This window comes from Echinops telfairi, unplaced genomic scaffold (assembly GCF_000313985.2).
Source record: "Echinops telfairi isolate 266 unplaced genomic scaffold, ASM31398v2 ScPeMD7_3509;HRSCAF=4178, whole genome shotgun sequence".
Classification (NCBI taxonomy): domain Eukaryota; kingdom Metazoa; phylum Chordata; class Mammalia; order Afrosoricida; family Tenrecidae; genus Echinops; species Echinops telfairi.
In genome coordinates this window covers 2,462,845-2,466,363 of record NW_022107407.1, presented here as the reverse complement: position 1 = coordinate 2,466,363, position 3,519 = coordinate 2,462,845, and positions in this window count along the sequence as shown.

Below are 3,519 nucleotides of genomic sequence, written 5' to 3'. Positions count from 1 at the left end.
ATGTATAATTACTCTTTTATATAAACTGTTTCTTATACACATATCATTATTCATGAATTTGTTTCTCTAGTCTACCTGGACTAACACAAAATGTACAAAGTATTATCAAATATTTTAAATATTATAAGTTGTTACCATTATAGTGCCCTTTTTTGTTCTGTGATTTCAAATGAGAGAGCTTTTTTAATAGTTATCCTCTAAGACATGATTCCTCTTTTATCTTCTTTGAGCCTCTCAGAGTATCCTAGAGACACTTTACCTGCAATATTACCTCAGTTTATTTTGATTAAATATGTGGAATATTATGCAATGATTCTGATTTTGTGAATAATACATTCGTGAATAGAAAGTATACTCATAAAATTGATGAAAAAAGGTTTTACTTTAAATTAATATATGCATATTGTTTTTTTTACCCAACTTGCTTTAAAAAATAAAAATGCCAATTGCTAAAGCTAAGCAGCCTGCTAGGAGACACACTCAGTGCTTTAGATGAAGGTGTGTTTCTTTTAGCATAACTCCAGGGAATAGTTATCTTTTCTAAACAAAAGAAAGCAACATCAAAATAAAACTATGCAATATGTTTATAATTTTAATTCATATTATTATTTTCCCCATAAATTAGAAAGTTATAAAAGATTATATATGCATGTATACACAAATCACCTCATTTATTACTATATTGTTATACTCAATTTCTTAATGCCCCCATCCTATGGCAAATTTATATTAGCAGTTTATTGTGAATCGATCCACACAATTTATATATAAATATATTAAATCTATATATTGTATGCAAATCCAATTAATACATATTCAAATATAAACCCAAAACTCATCTCTATGGAGTCAATTCCATTTCATAGCGACCCCATAGGATAAAATCCAAATGCCTGAATGGGATTCTGACATTGCACATGTAAACTGACATAGAAAGACTCATTTTTTTCTATCACCAAGACCATATATTACAAATACTGTCCCCTTATTCTTTATTTCTATAGTTTGTTTTCCTATCTCCAATAATTATCCATACATTCTAATTTCATGTTTGATCAATTTTCAACAGAAACCTTGTCAGAAGTCTTTGATTTCTGTATCTTCAAATTCTGTTTTTAGTGTTTGCTGCATAAATTTGAGTAATAGTTGCATTGACTAGATTTCACAGACAGCATTGCACTACAAGTCTGATTTTGAAATGTCCTTTTTGACAATCAGTATGATGTAATTCCTCCTCAATATGTCATTCTTGGCATAGTAAACCACATAGTTTTCTGACCCAAAATGGCCAAGACCAGTCCATTTCATCTCATTAATGCCTAGAATGTGGATCTTTATGCATTTCATCTCAGTTTTTACAACTTCCAATTTCCCTAGATTCATGCTTCCTACATTCCAACTTCTAATTATTAATTGATGTTTGCCGCTGTTTATTCTCATTTTGACCCATGTCTTAGCAGTAACTGAGGGTCTTGAAGGCTTTACTCATGCAGACTCTACTCCATCCACCTTATTATGCTCAATTCTACTTTGAGAAGGCAAATCTTTCTCAGTCATATTTTGATTGCCTTCCCATATGATGGACTCATCTTCTGGCACTACATGTGGCAATTTTCTGCTTGTATTTATGAGGTTTTCAACATCTGACTGTACTTCAATGCAATCTATCTATAAGGCTTTCAGTGACTAATTCCTTCAAAGTGGACAGCCTAATCCTTCGTCTTAGTCTTTTCTTAGTCCAGAAGCTCTGCTGACACCTGCTCACTTTGGATGACCTTTGGTCAATGGAAATACCAGTGACACAACTTGTATCACAGCATCACAGCAGCCAAAAGCCACCAGAACACGACAAACAAACATAAAAATGGTGGAAAGATAGAGTTGGTACAGCAATTTTCTGGCGTGGCAATGACCAGGCAGCCCTCTCAGAGTGATTGAAAGAGGATATATTAAGCAGCAACCCAGAAGAACAGGCGTTCTCAAGATCTGGGTCTCAAGCAAGGAGTGAGCACAGCTTTTAACAGTCTAGACCTGGAAGTGGGCGTGGTTACAGAAGCAAAAAGCGGGGTTATCGGTGCACAGATGTGCAGTCAGAAGGAATTTTGAACATAAGACCTTTGACATCGGTGGGAGCCTTAGGTGGAAGGAGGCTTGGTGCTGGCAGGAACTCTAAGCAAGAGTGGCTGAAACCGGAATTTCTATTTTTCCTTTATAAAGTAGCTGAAGCAAAATATCAAAGTATTATAATGAAATGTTCAATGACTTGGTATTCAAAAGCCAATAAAGGAAGAAAACATTCAGCATATCTCTAGCTGAGATAACTGAAGTACAAATGCAGGACTCAAGTTGGAATATTGAAGGGTTCTATAGGCACAATATTGAATGATACATGAAGCATCAATATAAGATGGCAGGGATACACAAGAGTAACTGTGCCAAAAATAATTAGCTGACATTCAAGCATTTCAAGTGGTAATCTATGATTAAGACCTCAGTGAAATTAAAGAAGAAATTCAAGCTGCACTGAAGACATTAAAGAAGAACAGGACTCTAGGAATTCACAGGATACCAATTTAAATGTTTCCACAAGCTGATAAACACTGGAGGTGCTCACTGGTCCATGCCATGAAATTTGTTAAACACCTACCTAGGTGGCTGACTGGAAAATATTCAGATCTGTGTTTACTCCCATGAAAAGTGATGCAACACAATAACTAAACTATTGAACAAAATCATTATGTCATGAGCAAGTAAAGTTTTGCTGAAGGTCACTCAACAACAGTTGCAGTAGTCCATTGATAGACAGCTTCCAGAAATTCAAGCTGATTCAGAAAAAGATGTGGTATGATGCATATCATTGCTGATGTCAGATGGATTTCAGCTGAAAGCAGAAAATATCAGAAATAAGTTTAATTGTTTTTTATTGGTTATGCAAATGAATTAGACTGTGTGGAATAGGACAAATATGGATACCATGGAGAAGGCTGGGAATTCCAAAATTAGAATTCATGCCATTGGGCTTATGTGGAATCTGTACATGGACTAAAAGGCAGTCAAAGGAATAGATGGATTGCAAGGGAAAACTGCATGATTTAAAATCAAGAATGGTGTTACTCAGTGTGTTAGACAGGGTTCTCTAGAGAGATAAAAACAAATTGCTGATCATACAATATCTTTATTTATAAAGATAATTGGATATATAACAAGAAATGAACTGTTAAATCATATACAGATAAATATATAATACAAGAAAGAAACAGTTAAATCATAAAGCACTACAAATGGCTCAATTCAACTCACTGCCATGGTGAGAGTTGTGAGAGACTAGCAGTCCTTCCAGTCCTAGTCTGCTGCCAGATCTTCCTCTATTTATAGAGCGAGCTAGGCTATGTCAGCACAGAAGCCAATCAGAAGGCAGGTCACCAACTGTCAGCCAGGTCACCAATTGCCAGTCCCCAGCTCCAGCGATCTCTTTTTTTTTTTTTAAACATTTTATTAGGGGCTCATACAACTGTTATC